Below are 19,848 nucleotides of genomic sequence, written 5' to 3' on the forward strand. Positions count from 1 at the left end.
GGGAGTTCCCGGCGCACCCCGACGACGTCACCGCCAGGCTGGCCAATCCCGCCCCATGGAGGTCCAGCCTTCTGGGCGCGCCCCTAAACGTCACCGCGCGGCCGACCAATCCCGCCCCGCCGCGGCCCCGTCGGCCCGCCCACTCTTCGCCCCTCCGCCTCCCTTCTCGAACAGTCCTTCCGCTTCTCGGAGCCGCTGAGTCACAGTGAGGCAGCTCTGCGCAGGCGCACTGGCCTGGCCGGGACGCGCGGGAAAGCTGAGTCAGGGTTGGGGAGGCTGCGCGGCTGGGCGCCGTGTGAAGGGACGGCCTCAGGGGCCGCACTGCAGATGGTGGGTCCGCGTTTAGCCCGTGCCCGCGGGCTTCGGGCGGCGAGCGGGCGCCGCTGAGGGGGCAGCGAGGACGGAGTCGTCGTGGCCTGGGTCCGCGTGCCTTCATTCCCGCTCCCGGGAGGGTAAGCGTGCTGGCGGGGCTGCCCGGCCGCGGGTCCGAGGAGCCGGGAGGAGTTGGCTGGACGGGCGCGCGCTTGCGGGCCTCCACTCCTGAACGCTGGACGGTGACGGAGGGGAGCGCCGACTTCCTGGACCGTAAAAGAGATCTTCTGTTTTAAAAAGAACGCGTTTACAGTGATTCCAAACTTAACAGAAAAATCGCAAGAAGAGTACCAAAAAGATTTCTATATTGCCACTTCCTAGATGCCCGAGATTAACATGTCACTTTTTTGCTCCATCACACCCTCCCCTGGATGAATAAATGAAAAGCGATAGGATATTGGAGTATATGAGGAAGCGGCTTGGTGTATAAGTAATTCGGCCTGACCGTATTTTTCCAGAAGGGCTTGATGTGGCCTGTCCAGTCTCTTTGTCCGTCTGATTGAAACATTTATAATGTTCCAAAGATGAGAATGATGTCTTTAAAAATAGGGATATAGCGTCCCCCATATGGGCATTCCTCTCAGGATAAGCATCTCTTCCTGTAAACTAAGGATTAATTAGGGACCTGCTGTGCTGACCTTTTGACCACTGACCTGCTGACCACCAGCCTGCTATGCCAGCTAAGCAGCTCATGATAGTAGTAAAAGAGATGTTGGTGTTGTATGTGATGTGTGGTCTTGTCTGGGGGATGGTGTATAACCGCTCTGTATGCCTGCTTCTTGGGTGTGCTGCTTTCCTTGGGGAAGGAGTCCCCCCCCCCCACCCCGCCCACCCCCCCCACCCCCCCCACCCCGCCCCGGGGTGGGGGTAGGGCTGTAGTCCTCAGATCTGGCTCATAATAAACTCACCTGAAGTTTTGATTCATTGATTATGGGTTATTTGTGTCAGCACCCCTCTGCAAATGGATACACAGTTGATTCTTGGTTTTGGAGCCTGTTCTGTTTTATAAAGCCCCAGTGAACACTGAATTAGTGAAGGCTCCAAGGAGAGTGCTCTTGGGAGAAATGCAGGGTTAGGTTCCCCAGAGCCTCTCTTGACAGCATTTTCATTGATCAGTCGTTAACCTTATTTTACATGTGTTTCTGTTTAAAGATACCTTACTTAATATGTTTGTTGGCCCTAAAAATGAAACAGTTATTTTACCAGAAAAAAAATGGGTTTATTCAGGAACAACAAAGAATTGTAATTTGGGACACAGTCTATGGCAAACCACAGTCAAGTCCAGAGGACAAAGGAGAGGACTGTTGTTTTATAGAGGAGAGGAGAGGAGTTGGGAGGGGCTGTTATAAACTAAGAGTCCATTGGAGGAAACTGGGAGTGCCAAGTATGGTGGCTTTTCATTGGCTGAGTTGTGACAGTCTGTCATTGGCTGGGCCTGTTACTGGGCAAGGAGAAAAGCTTCCTCCTGCTGAGATAGGGAAGTAGGCTGCTTCCTGTTGGGCCTGCAATTGTGGTGGAGTGGTAGGGTGTGACAGCTCCTTCTTCTGGCCTCCAAGTCCATTTTAAATGAGATTTCTGTTTATTAATAAAGTTTCACATATTGTTACTTCATTAACATTGAACTCATGGCCAACAGCACTGTAAGCCATGCCTGAACTCAGCTTCTCTGACACAAGTGTTTTCTCCATAAGCTGCATTGTAGTCTTCTTGTGCTTAGGAAACTTGACAGCACTTGAGCACCAGCTTGGGGGCCATAGTAAACAGGGAAATCACCAACAAAAAGCACAAAAATGTGGAAACTATGGCGCTAAATAGACTGCAAAAAGGACGCTTGTTTACAGTATCAGAGCCGAAACAAGAAAGCAGGTGTCATCTTGTTCAACCTTAGCTGGAAATGTGTTCATCGGCAACTCAAGTTTTTCACCACTCTGCACATGTCTGCAAATAACTGTGGAAACACCAAAAGTATTGATTTTGGAGTTATAAATAAATTTTAGCAAGTAGGCAAATTCACAAATATGGAATCCACAAATAATGAGGATCAACTGTGTGTGTATTTATACATGTATATACCGATTTTCCTTAGTCTTTTTCTGAACCACTTGAAAGCATGCTGTAGACATGATACCCTGTCACCCCTAGATACTCCAATGTGTATTTCCCGAAAGCAGACACTCCTACATAACAACTTTGCAGCCATCCACATGAGGAAGTCAGTATTGAAACAATATTAAGGTCCAATCTGCAGACCCCATTTGAATTTTACAAACGGCATCAACAATGTCTTTTTTCCGTTCTGCTCCAGGATCCCATCCACCATCACAGGTTCAGTCTCCTTCAAGTTGGGGCAGATCCCTGGTGGTTCCTGTCCCTGACAGTTTTTATTAAAGATCACAGACTTTTCATACATAAGGATGACTCTCAAGGTCCATTGATGTTTCCTCAGGACCAGACTCAGGTCATATTTTCTTGGTAGGAATACCACAGAAATGGTGCTGTGCTCACTGGGGGCACAGAATTGCAACCCATCCTACCGTGGGTAATATTAATCTTGGTCACCTAGTCATGTTGATGTCTGCTAGGTTTTTCCATTTTTTCATTTTTAAATTGGTTAGTATTTTGTAGGGAGGTATACTGCAATGCCACCATTATCTTATTCTTCATCAACCTCCACCTGTCAACCTTAACCTCTATCAATGACTGCTGCCTGAATCACTATGATCATTGCCAAACAGTGCTTTTTAAAATTTCCATCGTTTCTTCCACAGTTATTAGCTGGGAGAGATTTCTCTTCTTTGTTTATTTTTTGTTCAGTTATTTATATCAATATGGACTGGTGGATTTCTGTTTTATTCAGTGGGTAGAATTCTGTTGCTATCATTATTTATTTTGCTGTTCAAATCATCCCAGTTTGGTCAGTGAGAGCCCTTTCAAGCTGGCTCCTAAGTCCTTTCGACCTGTCACCGTCTGTCTTTACAGCCATCTGTACTGCTGGCACAGGATGTTCCAAGCTCATTTTGTACTCCTCTTGCCCCAGCCCTGGAATCAGCCATTTCTCCAAGGAGCATTGTTTCTTTTTAGTGGATGATGGTATTTAGAAACCAAGATTTGAGTGTCTGGTGTGCTTATTGCTGCTAGGGTATCATTGCGCCTAGGCCCTCTCAGTGGGCACAGGCCAGGAAATACATGTATATGTGTCTATGTATACATATACATAGACATAGACAATCTATAATTATGTCTGTATCTATTTTTTAAAAAACAAATCCATATTTTTACCTTCAATTCCAATCCAAAACCTCAGGGTTCTTTGTAACCTTCTCCCTGTCTGTGTTTGTAAATACCTTCTCCAGCAGTAAGAAGCCTGGCTTTCATTATCCTCAATATATTTTCTTACTTTCTCAGTCAATTTATTTATTTGCTTAATGTAACCAACCACTCCGGCCATCACCTCCATCTGCTACCCTTGTGCCCACCCCCTCAGCAGCCAACACCTTGAGGAAGGGTAGGCACTCTGCCTCCACAGGACTCCTCCTCCTCCTCCCTTCCTCCAGTTGGTCAAAATCCAATGCCAGTCAAAGCCTTTAATTTTCTTCCAGGAGGATTTTTTTTTTTTAAAGAAGAGTGTTTACTAAGGAAGTATAAATACAAATACAAGCCTTTAAGATTTTTATTATTATTCATGGGTCAAAACTCACGTATGTATTATTATTATTAAATACCCTAGTATAGAACTTTAATATCTCAGGCCTTTTTTTTTTTTTAAACTTTTATTTATTATTTTTTTTAATTTTTATTTATTTATTTTTCCCCCAAGGCCCCAGTAGATAGTTGTATGTCATAGCTGCACATCCTTCTAGTTGCTGTATGTGGGACGCGGCCTCAGCATGGCGGGAGAAGCGGTGCATCGGTGCGCGCCCAGGATCTGAACCCGGGCCGCCAGCAGCAGAGCTCGCACACTTAACCGCTAAGCCATGGGGCCGGCCCTCTCAGGCCTTTTGATAAATACAAATATCCATTACCTTAATGCTATAGGAACTCAAAATTTCCAAAAGTCAGTTAAGAATGTTAAATAACCAGAGTGTTAAAATATAATTAAATTAATCAATTACTATCAGAAAAATGGGTTAGATATTACCTTTTCCTGTAAACTTTATCCCAAATGTTGAAGTGAAAAGTCTTCTTTAGATTCATGTATTCCCAAATGATCTGGGCCTTACTAGAACCGATTGTAACACACTTAAAATGTAAAGTTTTATATTATGTTTACATTAAGCTTTAATTACTGAGTTTTAAAGCAAAAATCCATATTCTTGTGTAAAATGAAATATGCCGTGCCCCAAATTCATAATTTTACGTTTTGTAGTATATTAATTTCTTGTTGCTGCTATAACAAATTACTACAAGTTAAGTGGCCTAAAACAACACAAATTTATTATATTACAATTCTGAAGGTCAGGAGTCCAAAATGTGTCTCACAGGCCTGAATTCAAGGTGTTGACAGGGTAGTGTTCCTTCTGGAGGCTCTACGAGAATACTTTCCTTGCCTTTTTCAGCTTCTGCAGGTTGCCCACATTCCGTGGCTTGTGGCCTCAGGCAGCAATCACATCACTTGGACCTCTGCTTCCTTGCCACATCTTGTCTGACTCTCACTCCCCTCCTCCTCCTTTAACTTCTAATGATTGCATTGGGCCCACCCTGATAATCCAGGATCATTTCCCCATCTCAGGGTCCTTAACATAATCACATCTGCAAAGTCCCTTTTGTCATGTAAAGTAACAGATTCATGGTTCTGGGGATTAGGATGTGGACATCTTTAGGGGGTGGGGGACGTATTCTGCCTAGCACAGGTTGTAACCACGCTTACTGCCATAGGGGAAAAAGATTACATTCTTTAAAATAAAAGTAAAATGTTAAAATCTGTCAGTGTTATTGGTCATAAAGGAATCTTTTCGGATGACATGCCTACCCAGACTAGGGAAACTAAAGAAAAAATAAGCAAGTGGGACTTTATGAGATTAAAAAGCTTCTATAAGACAAACGAAACCAGAATCAAGATGAACAGACAACCCACCAGCTGGAAGAGAATATTTGCAAAACATACATCTGACAAGGGATTGATCTCCATAATATATAAAGAACTCACACAACTGAACAACAAAAAAACAAACAACCCGATCAAAAAATGGGCAGAGGAAATGAACAGACACTTCTCCAGAGAAGATATACAGATGGCCAATAGGCACATGAAAAGATGTTCAACATCACTAATCATCAGGGAAATGCAAATCAAAACAACACTAAGATATCACCTCACGCCCGTTAGAATGGCTATAATCCCCAAGACAAAAAACAACAAGTGTTGGAGAGGATGTGGAGAAACAGGAACCCTCATACACAGCTGGTGGGAATGCAAACTGGTGCAGCCTCTATGGAAAACGGTAAGGAGATTCCTCGAAGAATTAAAAATAGAAATGCCCTATGACCCAGCTACCCCACTACTAGGAATCTATCCAACAAACCTGAAATCAACAATCCAAAGAGGCTTATGCACCCCTATGTTCATTGCAGCATTATTCACCATAGCCAAGAAGTGGAAGCAACCTAAGTGTCCCTCGACTGATGATTGGATTAAGAAAATGTGATATATATATACAATGGAATACTACTCAGCCATAAAAAAAAGACAAAATCGTCCCATTTGCAACAACATGGATGGGCCTGGAGGGTATTATGTTAAGTGAAGTAAGCCAGAAAGAGAAAGACAAACACTGTATGATCTCACTCATATGTGGAACATAAACCAACACATGGACAGAGAAAACTGTATTGTGGTTACCAGGGGCAATGGGGGTGGGGGGTGGGCACAAGGGGTGAAGGGACTCATATATATGGTGATGGACAAACAAAAATGTGCAACCCAAAATTTCACAATGTTAAAAACTATTAAAACATCAATAAAAAAAATCTGTCTGTTATTATACAATATTTTTAATTTCCTTTTCCAAATGTAAAAAACATTTAATAAAAAAAATCCAAATTTCAAATAAATGTTTTAGGAAAAACAAGATTCATAAATGAGTTTTTAACCAAAGAAGAGAAATGTAATTGGTTGGACACTACTTCTTCCCCTCCCCAGACACAGACACATACAGATGGGCACCTGCGTGCCTTTTTAGAACCAGAATTCACACACAGCATCAGCTGGCACGTAGGGAATGTCAGGAGAAGATGTGAAAGTGGACACCTAGGAGTTTTACCAGGAGTACACTTGGTCCAGTGCCTATGGTCCACCTCTGCTCTTCTTCTTGGTCCCCATCTGGCCAAGACCACACTAAATTGTTGTGGAAACAAAAGACCATCAAGTCAAAATTTTAAAGTGCAGCTTTTTGTCATTAACTGAACATCTGCATTCATACAAAGAGAGGTGCCACCAAGCATGTGTTAGGTAACCACCATACACCTAAGTTTCTTACCACATCAAGATTAAGGGCTTGCTAAGATGTCCTCTAAGAACTGCCTCACAGTCAGCAGGGGAGGAACGACTTTGTAATACTCATGACTCCCCAGGGAAAGGGAGGCAGACCTTGGAGCCTTAGTTAGCAAACCTTGAGAAGTCTACTTGAAAGGAAGAGGTCATAGTGCATGTCCAGTAATATGCTGATTCTCTATCAAGGTGAAGCCAGGTACCTGAGGATTACTGTAAATATTCAATAAGAACATGATTACCCTTTGACCTTGTTCACAACACAGACACAGATGAAAAGAAGTTAATCTTGTCTATTTGCTGCTGTCTTGTTTAACCTAAGGAGTGATTCAAGGGTCACAAGGATTTATGAGCTTGTTTTGCAGAAGAAAAAGAATGACTTAAAGGAAGTTGTGACCACCAGATAACCAGCCCCCAGCTGCCATTGACTCCCAGAAGTCTGGTTGCCCAAGGGCTTGTCTGGAGTGAAAGAAACGGACTTCCCCTTTGTTTCTCTGAAACTCCTCCTCCCAAGCCCCTTAGCTCTATAAAGACCCCCTGCTTTCTTCTTTTGTGAAGGTGAATTTGAGAGAACCATCCTCCTGCCTTCTCGTTTTGGCCAATTCAAATAAACCTTTCTCCATCTCCAAACCCTGGTGTCTCTGTGATTAGCTTATTGCTCATCGGGCACATGAATTTGAGATTAAGAGGTTCGGTATCAAAGAGACCACAGTGTTCTTCACCAGTGGGTCACTGTTAGGATCCCTATTTTATGTGTGAGGAAACTGAGTCACAGAGGTGTTAAGAAACATGCCCAAGGGGAGCCAGGGTTCAAACCTAGGCTCCTGAGTCCACGTTCTTAACACTTCCTCTACTACCTATACTGGCTAGGGATGAGGGTGGAGAGGCACGCAGGGACTAGATCATGCAGGAGCTTGAAAGTCATAAAATGATTTTGGACTTTATCTTGAGTGCAAAGGAGTATCATTGAAAAGTTTTAAGCATGACCTTGAGGGATGGGCAGGGAACAAAATTTATATAATATATGTACATTACACAGCTGTACAAAAAATAATTATAACTTTCTCTATTTTCTAAAATTGAACTCAACTTTTCTTTGAGGACCCTAGGCTGCCACAGGCAGACAACTTATTCTACCCCATTATAGTATGTCCAGTCTGCTTTGGTGTTTTTGGTTTTTTGTTTAGTGCAATTCAACTCATGACCTCAGTCACTATCTAGCTCAAATCTCAGTCATTTCAAGGCTTCTTCCTACAGCTCCTCCTTGCCTTCTTTTTCAGTGGCATCTGGGTCAGGGGAAGCTTATATAACCTCATAGCAACAGAGGCAGAGGCTCTGGTTTACATGCCAGCCAGGTGCTCCCTGGCCTCTGCAAGTCCTAACATCCGTCCCCCTGGCCTTTGGTCATGTGCCAGGATTGCTGCTGGTGCTGTGGTTTCCACCATGGCCTCTGACCGTGAACTCGTTACATGCAATGTAAGCCAGTCCCAACCCTAGGTTACATTTGTTTCAACAACCTTCTCAGCCTTCCCTGCCAGGGCACATGGCGACTTTGGGATCTCCCATAGCTCGTGTGTAGGGAGTGTGGCTCTGGAGGCACCACCTCAGGTCCTCTCCCTGCCTTACCATCCCCCAGAGATCCTGTACTGCAAAAAGCCTTGCTTTTAAGACTATGGCTTGCTATAGACTCTTGCATTTTAGGTTTAAAACTCAAAACTGAGCAATGACTTCTTTGGTCTAGGCAGACCCTTTGTGCTCTCCCCTTCCATGTGGCTGTGTTACCTCATGGCTAGTCTTGATGGTGGGAAACTTCTCAGTTATGGAGAAGAGAAAATACATCGACATTACGCCCACCACAAATGTTGTACTTTAAAACATTTGTTCGGCTGCGGTACATGGAGGACAGACTGAGGAGAGGCAGGAGCAGAAGCTAGGGGAGCCGATAAGAGGCTGTTGCTGCAGTCTAGGTAAGAGATGACAGTTGACTGTGGAAATGCAGAAACCTTACCTTCACAGCTTCCCTTGTAGGTAGGGCATGAGCATGCGATCTAGTCTTTCAGAGGGGCCTCTGGAAAGAGATTTCCTCTCTCATAAAGAAGAGATACCCATTAGGACATAGCCTTCTTCTAGAAGATATTTTTGTGATGCTTAGAAATAGTAGCCTTCTTGCTAACATGAAGGGCCAAGCTTAAGGACGAAGTCAAAACGCTGAGATGGCAGAGCAGAAAGGTGGAAAGAATCTAGGTTGTTGATGACATTGTTGAGCTGATGATCAACGTCCTTGTCTCTGGACATCTTATGATGTGAGACAACATACATCCTTATTGTTCAAGGCACTTTTTGTTGCTTTTTTCTATTATTTGTAGCCAAAAGCATTCTTAGAGATAAGGGGAAAAAATTATTTTGATTTAGGACATATTAACTATGAGACAAAAGTAAAAAGTTGGCGAATAAGCAATTGGATACATGAGTCTGGAACTCAGAGAAGAGGTCTGGCCTAGAGAAATAAAGTTGGAAATCATCAGCATAAAGATGGCAGTTGAATCCGTAAGTGTTGATGAGATTGCCTAGAGAACAGATGTAATGTAAAGGAGAAGGCCCAGGCCTGCACCTTAGGGAAATCCAATGTTTAAAGATCAGAGACAGATGAACTGGCTTCGTCAACTGAGAATGAACAACTTAGGAGGAAAATAGGAAGATAAGGGGATAGGGAAGAGATAAGGAAGATAAGGGAGGGAGACATCATCAAAGCCAAAGGAAGAGAGAGATTTCAGGAGAGAGAACTGTTAACTGCCTCCTGCTGCTGAGAGAACAGGATGAAGATTGCACGTGTCTGTTGGGTTTAGTAAGGGAGGTCACTGTTGCCTTTAGAATGGTCCCAGAGGTGGAGGCAGAAGTCAGATTGAAACAGGGTGAAGAGTATAAGATGAAGAAATGGAGTCTGGGTAACAGAAGTCGAAGTATAGGCAGGAGGAGCTTTTACACCTAAAGAAAGATGATAGAACATTTTTTCCCTGCCCCACCCCGCTTGTCCAGCCTGGTTAAACAAGTGACTCCCCACTGCCCGCAGGACCCTCTCTCTTCTGCTTGGACACATGGTCAATATTGCCTTTACATTTATAATTCATATCCTCAACAAATATTTATTGGGCACTTGTGTGTGCAGCACCTGTTAGGTCTCAAGAAAATATAAGAGATTAAACTGGGTCCCTGTCTCTTCCCAAGAGCTTATAGTCTTTATCTTAGAGAAAAAAACCCCACATCCTGAAACAACTGGACATTAAGTGTAAACATCATACTTATGAGGTTGCAGGGAAGAGGCTGTAATCATTATCGGAATTCAGAGAATAAAAATTTCCCTGAGCAAGCCTGAAAAAGTTGGGCTGGAGTGTCTATGAAAGTTTCACAGTTGACCCTTGAAGACGGAGGAAGTGGACTGGGGAGGCAGAGGACTACTGAAGCCAAAGTTGTGTGTCAGCCAGGACTCTTGATTGCAAATGACAAGAAGTCACCTCAAAGTAGATTTTCCCAAAAGGGGAATTTATTGGCTCCTAGACTTCCGATGTGCCTGGATCCAGGAACTCAGATGAGGTCCTTGACACCTGCACCTCTGAACGCTGGCCTCTATTCTGCTGCAGAGCAGCCTCCTCCATGTGATGGGACATAGCTGCCAGCAACTTGGGCTACAGGTGGCCAACAGAGTGAGTGTCTCCCAGCATCCGTGTCATCATCCCACAGGTGGATTCCGACATGCTTTCTTGGGTCATATGTAGGGTGACTACATGTGATCCTAACTGAGACACTTTTGAGAGTGAAAAGGGAATGCTGTTAATAATTTTGTTGGGACAACAGGCATAAACTGAGATTCTGCCAGGAAAACAAGGATACAAGGTCACCATAATCTTATGTCCACTCTCTGTGGCCACTGGTTGACAGCCCCACCAGAATCACATGAAGTGGGAGAGAGATAGTACTGCAAAGTAAAGGTGCCATTAACAGATGAAGGAGGGACAAGAACACCGGCATCGTAAAATTAACAGGGGTTCACTATTCATGGTGAATTGGCAATTCAGGGCAAGGGAGAGAGAAAGACTAAAGAGTAAACCATATAGTTTTAAGTCAAATTAACCAGATAAAGACAGAAGACCTAGAATGTGAGGCAGAAAAATCTGAACTTCATTTGACTGGTATGGAAGAAAGAACATTGTCCAAGAAATTGATATATATGATTGATGTTTGGGGAAATGAATCTGAGAGTGAGTTGCAGCTATATTGAAAAGGTTCAGAGAGAAGCTAAGATGGTATTAATGTAGTCCTGAATGGCTGAGGGTACTAGTATGGTGATGGTGGAACGAAAGGGATATATTCAGGAAGCAGTTAAAATAAAAAGAAAAATCAGTAGAATTTCTTGGCTCATTGGGCAAGAAGGACAGAGAAGGAGTGTGCACCAAGTTTCAAGCTTGGAGAATCACAAGAGCTGGCAGGAATAGGGAGGTTACCAAGGGTAGCAATTTGGAGATGAGATAAGTCTGTTTGGGGTCATGTTGAATTTTGAAAAAGTTGTAGGAATAGAGAAAACACAGAACTAGAATTGGAATACTATTTAGAGCGAAGACAATGGATAAAGTCTCCAAAAAAGAGAGTGAGAAATGGCCACAGTTGAGCGCGAGGAGTGCTTACAGATAGGTAACGGGGGGAAGAGGAAACACAAGAATCTACAGCGACATTAGAAAAGAGTGTTGCGGTGGTATCAAGGAGCGGCAGAAGAGGGACCCACAGGGTCAAACCCTCTGCTGAACTTGAGATGAGAACTTGGAATCCTTCAAGGAGTTTGGCTAGAAGGATATTTATGACCTTTGGGAAAGTCATAACAGTACAGCATTCAGGACAGGCTGGCGTGGTTGAAAACAACTAAGGTTTATTTCTTGCTCACACTGCATGTTCAAGAAGGGTAGACAAGCTCTGCTCCATGTTGTCCTCACCTCTGAGACCTGGGACAACAGAGCAATCACTATTTGAAGCCTTGCTAGTCACCTTCGCAGAAAGAAAAAGATGGCTCTGGGGCCTCATACTGGCCGTTGACTCTTCCCACCTGTGAGTTTCACAACTCACTGGCCACAACCAGTCCCACATCCAGCCACAGGGGGCCAGGAAGTACAGCCCCACCACCACGTGCCCAGAAGGGGGAGAACAGGAACAATTGTTGAAGAGGGAAAAGGACTACTACATAAAACACTAGTGGAGGTCGGATGTCGGGCTGAAGGAGGGCTACACGGTGGAATTTGCTTGTTTGATGCTCAGTCATGGTACTGCTCTGTTAGTTGTTCTTGGCATTAGACCATGAGCCCCCTGACGACAGGGACTGTGGCCTTTAACCCTTCGTAGATAATGCTTGTGCACCCCATTGTGTGAATTAGGCTCCTTCAGGGGCACAACTAGAAAGAGATGCTCAGATGACGTCAGGGCTTCACCATAGGACTCGCAGGGAAGAGCCATCAAGCGGGAAGCATCACAGGGAAGGAATGTGTCTCTTTAGATTCGAGTGGCCACATATCTGTCTGCATATTATGGCCTCATTATGAAGATAACGATCACCATAAACTCTGGTTAGGCCAGTTTTCCTACTGGAACCAGTCCTAGGAGCACTTGTTTCCTAATGAACAAAGGCCTGTTGGGTGGGATCGCTGCTCCCTGTGGCCCCGTGCTGTGTGCCACGGCCAGTGGAAGCACCTTGTCCTCTAACTGCCGTCTCCCTTAGGTCGCTGCCACAGGCCTTGGTGTTGTGAACCTGAGCGTCACTGAGGGAGATGTGATACTTTGAGCAGAAATTGCCAACAAAAGTCAAACTCTGTATTCCCCTAGACATGAGATGCAGAGCATAAATATTTCATAGACACAAAGTCAGCCAGACAGAGATTTTAATTCCGGAAAGTGATTATAAGATAAACTGCAGGAGAGGCAGCATACGATTTGCCACGCAACACGTTTTTAAGTGAGCAAAGCCCTGTGGAATAAAAATAAACACACTCCGGTTCCCAGGCGAACCCGAAGCTGCTGAATGGAGCAGAGATGGCCTAATGTTTTCTTTTTCATCTCTTAATTTTGAGATGTGATGTTATCTAGCATATGGGACCCCTTTTATCACAGACTCTGCATCACATGACTCTTGCTTACTCCATCCTTTGATAATAACCCAGCACAAGGGCTTCTGTTTCAATATCCATCTAAGTATTGTCAGAAAGGACGACCTTGGAGAACCCTTTGTTTGGGGTCTATTGAGTCCCCAACAATAACGGAGGAGTGGCTGCTTGTTGGTAATTGTCCATGTAAAATTTGTATATGACTGGAGATGCAAACACAAAATTAGAAAAGAGAAAAACGAGACAGCATTGAGAACGTGGTAAAAACACTCACCCTTGTAAGGACTTTTTAAACCTCCTGTCAGAATAATTCCTCCATTGACCGCGCAGCCAAGGCTGTGCGTTGATTTCCTTTAACCTTAGGTGTCACATCCTTTCCAGGGGGCGCTCCTTCACTGACGTGAAATAGATCCAAACACTCCTTTCGGCACCAAGAGGAACCTTTGGCCCAGTGGCGGTCAAGGTGGAAACCTCTAGAAAAGATGTTCTATCCCTTGTGGACCGCGACGTGGACCATGTGTATCTTCTCGAGTCGGAGACAGTGGAAGACAAGCAGGCAGGCAGTGCAAGGCCAGCAGGGAGCCTCGGGCGAATGTGCACAAGGGGAGAGCTGGGAAATCCAAACAACACTTGCAGTTCAGTTTGCAGTGGCCATCAATGCCGACTTCTTGTAGAAATATGAACAGTAGGGGAGGCCAGGGGAGGGCACATGGGACCCTCTGAGCTGCTTTCCAACTCTTCTGTCAATCCAAAATAATTTCAGTATAAAAAGTTAAAAAAGAAGCCACCTTTTCTGCTAAATAACAAGATTTTTATTTCTTTTGAAAGCCTGCTTGTTGGAAAAGCAGCCAGTCGCTGTGTCTTGGGGCAGCAGCAAGGCACCTGCCCTTTTTACTTAATGAGAAGTGAGGCTGCATCCCCCCACCCCCCATCTCCCTCAAAACAACGGAGGGAGGCGTGAAAGTACCTTGAGAGCTGTATACATTACTCTGAAACTTAAAAATTTGACAACTTTTGTAACTACAGCTGAAAATGTCTTGGTTCACAGGGGTATCACCATCCAAGGAGACAATCAGTCTGTCAAGGCACTGGGTGGTCATCTGAAATGGGAAGAGGCACACACGAGTTAAGGTAGGAAACAGCATTTTGTTTTGAATTTGAATCTTTATGCTGTACTAATTGAAATAGGAAAATTGTTTTGTATCAGCTTTGGGACATTTGTGCCCTGCCCCCCTCCAATGTCTTGATCCAGGACGGGCAGTTACTCTTGCTTTGGCTTACAAAGCTATTTGCCCCTTCTCACTCAGCAATGATTATTCTCACTCTATATCATTTATAGTATTTCCACATCAAAAGTGTTGTTCTTGATTTTAAAATGTTAGTCTGATCTGAGCCACCAGCAGTCACTGCCTCAGGATTCCTAGTCTTGGGACCATAGGAATCTAGTCTGGTACAAAACAACGACGATGCAAAGTCATCGGTTTGTTTTCGACTTTGTGTTGGTTCCTGTGTGGGTTCTGAATAAATAATCATCATCCTGATTTCCCAGTGACTCGATGTTCCCTTCCCGGCCAGGCCCCTTTGCTACCCCCTCGAATCACTGCATTAAATATTAAAGCCCCCTGCACCCTGGTGGCTCCATTCTGGAGGCAGCAGCAGAGTTTTTGTGGAATAAGTCCTACTGGTTGGCTGCTGGGTTTGTTCATTATTTTAATCTATGCATCTTGGCTGGGACTATAACATTGTTCCTTTTCCCACAAACATTAGTTTGAAATTGAGAAGGAATCAATTTCCCAGCAGCCTGGAGGAGAAGGAGGGCTCTTATTAATTCCAGTAGCCACACCTCATGGTTGGCACTGACATGGGTGATCTTTAGATCACCCCATGCCTTCCTCTCTTTAACCCAGTGGGGACATTTAGGCCATCCCAGCCAGGGGTCTATTGAAGACCTGCTTCGTACAACATACTTTGCTGGATACTGTTGGGGGGAAAAAAAAAAGCTTAAGATTTGAGCTTGTAAGCTGCATGCAGAGTGAAAGCATGTATTAAAAAAAAAAAAAAAAGTCCAACCCAAAGCAGTGCCCAGTGCAGAGAGGATGAGTGATGGGGACAACTGACGGTATAGACGTCTGCAGGAATGGGAGCCCATCTCTGGTTGGAGGCGTCCAGGGAAGCTGCCTGTGGGAGGTGGCGTGGACAAGGTGGGCCTTTGAGAGGGACATGGACTTTAATATACCTGCAGGGGAAGGAGGGATCACTGTCGTGGACATGACATGAGCAGAGGCAGAGGCATTCGGACCCTCCAAGGGCACCACTCCTCTTGTGCGAGACTCCTCCCACAGAGCTCACACATCAGCAGTCAGTGTGAGGGGCCAGCTGCTATGGCATGTCTGCTCTGGGCATTGGAATCTTTGAGGAAAACGGTCTGTATGAATCTGAGATTCGAACGAAGGTTGTGACCCTCAACACTTTTCCCAGAGGGACTCAGGCTTATTTTCAGCGTTGTTTATACAGACTTTCTTTTTTTTTGTTTGTTTTTGGTGAGGAAGATTGGCCCCGAGCTAACATCTGTTGCCAATCTTCCTCTTTTTGCTGAGGAAGATTAGCCCTGAGCTAACATCTGTGCCCATCCTCCTCTATTTTGTACGTGGGATGCTGCCACAGCATGGCTTGATGAGCGGTGCGTAGGTCTGTGCCTGGGATCCGAACCTGTGACCCCCAGGCCACTGAAGCGGAAGGCACAAACTTAACGACTACTCCACCAGGCCAGCGCCCAGACTTTCTTCTTTTGAGACCAGGCATCGTCCTGCCTTTTTGTTGCTGACAGTCAAACCCCACGCCAAGCTGAACTGTATTGGTTTGGCCATTCCAAGAGCACTGTGGTTAGATCTAGAGAGTTCTGCCTGAAGGGAAAGAAGAAACGAAGGAAGGGGTGAGAGTATGAACTCGAGGAGGGAGGGCAGAAGGAGGCAGGTGCGAACCTCCTAGGCAGCAGCGCCTGCCAGCCCTCGGAGGCCTCGGCAGCACCAGCGACCCCCTGGATGATTCTTTGGAAAGGGTTCTGTGTCCTTCTCTGCCAGCAACTGAACCTATAAAAACAGACTAATTGTAGCGATAAATTACCAGGCCCTTCCCCAGGGGCCTCATAGGCAGCAAGGGGCGAGGGACCTTTCCTAGCGGGAGAGTTCAGGGGAGCAGGGTTCCTCCGGTTCACTCAGCTGGTCATCCCTGATCAGGAGCAACTTCCAGGCGTCTCCCAGATCTCCTGGCAGGAGTCCCGACAGCTTAGTGGCTGGATTCCGTTTTAGGGTGTGGGACAGTGTTGGCTGGGGGAGACTTATGCTACGTCCCTGACACTTCAGGGTCCACCTGGACAGCCAGCAAGCTGGGCAGAAAGGGCTCAGATTTCTTGAGCCTGTGGGAAGGGCAGGAGCACCGAGTCACCGAGTTGCTGATGGCACCACAGTCTCTGCTGCTGTAGAGTCAGAAGGGAGCCTGTGGTTTGGTGGTCACAGGGAAAGAGCTTACCCTTCCCCAACCACACACACAAAACCAAAGGGGTTTAATTAGGAATTTGGAATTCTGTCCTGTAATGGCTCCAGTCTAAGCTGAAGAGGAAGTCTCGGAGTCCCATGTGTCGATGCCCCCACTTCCTTTTTGATGGGCAAGTGGACAAAGGGGGCTGGAGCGCTTCACATGGTCCAAACCCAGCCCCTCCTGGGGTCCACCATGTTGGCCAAGCTCCTTCCCTTTCCCGTTGTCTTCCAGCCTTTTATACTGTTCCCTGGGGGCAGGAGGGGCCTCACTGAAAGCTTTTGAGCAGTTCGTGGTGAGCGGGAGGCGATAGAGTGCTGCAGATACGAAATCTGACAGGGCTGCTGTTGTTCTGCGTGCAGCCACCCGGTGGGTGGGGACACACTCGATGGACACACTCGTCCGTCAGTCAGCCACAGACAGCTGGACTCTCTATAGGGTTTCCCGAGACTAAATTCTTTCCAGCTCAGGATAGTGTTTCAGTGCAGGTAGCTGGGAGTGGCAGACTCCATCCCTTAGGCCAACGCAGTGACAACACGCTCTCTCCTCAGCCCCACAGCCAGTCTGATGCCAGCCCTCTTCTCTGTCCTGGGTCTCATGTGTCGAGCTTAACTACGTGTCTTTGGTCTAAGAACCTTCAGTGCTCCAATGTGCCTCATGCTCCCCATGAAGTGCCACATCAGTTGTCATTGACTCAGCATGTCCAAGTGCCTCCCGTAAGCTGGCCCAGAGCACACCTTAAAAACTCCAGTGATTGAAATCCACTCCAGTTAAGTCTAAGCAGGAGAGAGGACCAAGGATGCCAGGACGGTAAGCAGGCGTGTAAAGAGGCGAAGCAACAGAGCTTTTACACAATGTAAACAGATCCAGCAAGAGAAGAATGGAGCTCAGAAAAAACGGGCACAAACAAGGGAAATGAGTAATTATGCCACCAGCGCTTCAGGCGCAGAACTCAATAAGCCTTCCTAAGTCTTCCTAACCCTGTCAATCCAGGGGCACGGCTGAGGTGGGGAGATAGGCCTTTACGTGCGTGTGCACGAGTGCATTAAGATGGAGTGTGTGCTCACAGGACACCATTCCTTTCCATTTTGCCTGATATTCTCCTTCAGGGTAAAGGTATAAAACACATTTGAGGTTCTTTACCTTCTTCCCCACAATAATAATTGGTAGTTACTCAACTCCCGTGGGCGTCATAAATAAGGAGCATACCAGGAGACTAGGTTGCCGACATCAGAAAGCACTGGCTTTAGCTGGATTGAACTAGTGTTAACTAGGGGACGTTGGGAAGAACACAGAGGTGTGCCCTTGGTAAAACTGCCTGCGTTTTATACCCTGATTGTTTTCACCCAGTGGAAAGGCCAGGTTTTCTCCTGACCAGGCAAATGGAGTATGTGTGTTAACATGGTGTGCTCAAAGGAGTAAGTCAGAAGACAGGTTACCTGTGTCAGGGCACAGTGGAGCAGGCGCTCTGCTGACCGTGGAGCATCATTATTAATGTCAAGAGATACTGTGATACACCAGTTGCTACATGGTAAATGCAGGAAGCACACCAGTACGTGGCCGTTTGCTGGTCACTGGAGAAGGCATGGAATTTACACTGAGAGTACACGGTTACCTGGAGTTTTGTTGCTGTTTCATTGTGGTAAAAAAACATATAACAGGGGCCGGCCCCGTGGCTTAGCGGTTAAGTGTGCGCCCTCCTCTACTGGCGGCCCAGGTTGGGATCCTGGGCGCGCACCGACGCACCACTTCTCCGGCCATGCTGGGGTGGTGTCCCGCATACAGCAACTAGAAGGATGTGCAACTATGACATACAACTATCTACAGGGTCTTTGGGGAAAAAAAGGAGGAGGATTGGCAATAGATGTTAGCTCAGAGCTGGTCTTCCTCACAAAAAAGAAAAACATATAACATACAATATCCATCTTAACCATTTTTAAGTGTACAGTACAGTAATGTTAACTAGATGCACATTGTTGTGCAACAGATCTCTAGAACTTCTTCATCTTGCAAAATTTAAACTCTGTCTCCATTAAACACTAACTCCCCCCCGCCGCCCTCCAGCCTCTGGCACCCACTGTTTTACTTTCTGTCTCTATAAATTTGACGACTCCAGGGACCTCATGTAAGTGGAATCATATGATATCTGTTCTTTTGTGACTGATTTATTTCACTTCGTAGTGTCCTCGAGGCTCATCTATCTTGTAGCATGTATCAGTACTTCACTCCTTTTTAAGGCTGACTAATATTCCTTTGTATGGATGGACCACATCTTATTTATGCATTCATCCATCAATGGACACTTGGGTTGCTTTCATCACTTGGCTGTTGTAAATAGTGCTGCTGTGAACATGGGTGTGCAAATCTATTTGCTTGTTTTTAAAAGAAAACCCTCAACTTTCTGAATAAGAACTTTCTTGGGTATTAATATTCTATTACTAACATATAAGAGTAGTATACCCAACATTTGTGCCACTACTATTCTTAACACCCTTGTAGAGACAGTGCTCTAATGGTTTTAGATAAAACAAGAGTCTTCCTCTGTGAGGCTCAAGACAAGTAGAATAAACCACTAAAAGCAGCCATCTTTTAAATTCTCAATGGCCGTAGAAATGGAAACCAGTTTTGTTCCTGAGAACAGAAAAGCAAGCCTTGAGGGCAGGTCATTCGCTAGAATGAGAAGTGAGGGTTGCCTGCTGTTGCTCTGCTCTGCATCTCAAGGTGGTCGTCCTCAGGGAGGCTGAAGGACAAGAGGGCAGGGGGAGGTCCCACTCCTCACTTTAGGTAACAAGTTGTACGCAGGACGTCTCGGTCAGGGAGTCAACAATGCCCCACCTGCCCCAAAGCGGCTGGAAGGATGTGCTGTCCAGAAGCACAGTTTCGTCTCCTTTTCCCCTTCACATTTACCTGGGTGCCACAGCTCTGAGTCTGCTGCCTCACTTCTGGGCCCTGGCCAGAACCTGGTTCTGGTAAGCAGCTGTTTACACGGGACAAGGGTGAGTCTGATTTGATGGATAGCATTATTCTGACTCAGAGTCAGAGCAAACAGTGCAGAGACCACGTCAGTCTGTCAGTCTGACTCATCTACAGTGAATACAGTGTCTAAAATTTTGTAAAAAAGCAGAAAAGACTCCAACAAATGCTAATTGCAGCCAAAATTCTCACTGGTTCCTCTTCCATGCTTCCTTTGTCGTCCCTGTGCTTCGTGAGGACTGAAAGGCAGTGAAATATAGCCATACAATAAGATATGGCCATCTGTGGGTGTGTCAGCAGGCGGTCAGCTCACGACACACCAGAAGGGGGCAGATGTGAATT

General features: G+C 45.6%; 1 long non-coding RNA gene across 1 annotated transcript in view; it reads left to right on the forward strand.

Annotated features, from left to right (window-relative positions):
• The first annotated feature begins 4 nt into the window (after nt 1-4).
• Nucleotides 5-19,848, forward strand: part of LOC147913651 (uncharacterized) — a 28,032-nt gene continuing 8,188 nt past the window's right edge. Inside the window, exons 1-2 of the long non-coding RNA XR_015548598.1 lie at nt 5-452; nt 14,048-14,130. This is a non-coding gene — a long non-coding RNA (uncharacterized LOC147913651). The remainder of the gene's footprint in view (nt 453-14,047; nt 14,131-19,848) is intronic.

Source organism: Ceratotherium simum, chromosome 26 (genome assembly GCF_057802395.1).
Source record: "Ceratotherium simum simum isolate JZ-2026a chromosome 26, ASM5780239v1, whole genome shotgun sequence".
In the NCBI taxonomy this organism is placed as follows: domain Eukaryota; kingdom Metazoa; phylum Chordata; class Mammalia; order Perissodactyla; family Rhinocerotidae; genus Ceratotherium; species Ceratotherium simum.